Raw genomic sequence first — 221 nt, 5'->3', positions numbered from 1 at the left:
CCAAATGCCTCTGCCTGCCAATCTGTATTGCTGGTCCTGGATGTGCCTCATGCTAGGTACTCTGACCTGCTTGGCCTTGGTATAGCCCTAGGCCCTAAATCTTCAACTCTAAATCCAGGATATTCCCAAGAGATATAGCTGTCTAGGAAGTTTCTTGTTTCAGATGTCAATTTTCTAGTCTTGAGCTGGATAATTCTAAAGTGTCTATGCTCCCCTCTTTC

Source organism: Lipotes vexillifer, unplaced genomic scaffold, assembly GCF_000442215.2.
Source record: "Lipotes vexillifer unplaced genomic scaffold, Lipotes_vexillifer_v1.1 scaffold1034, whole genome shotgun sequence".
NCBI lineage: Eukaryota > Metazoa > Chordata > Mammalia > Artiodactyla > Lipotidae > Lipotes > Lipotes vexillifer.
This window is presented reverse-complemented; position numbering follows the sequence as displayed.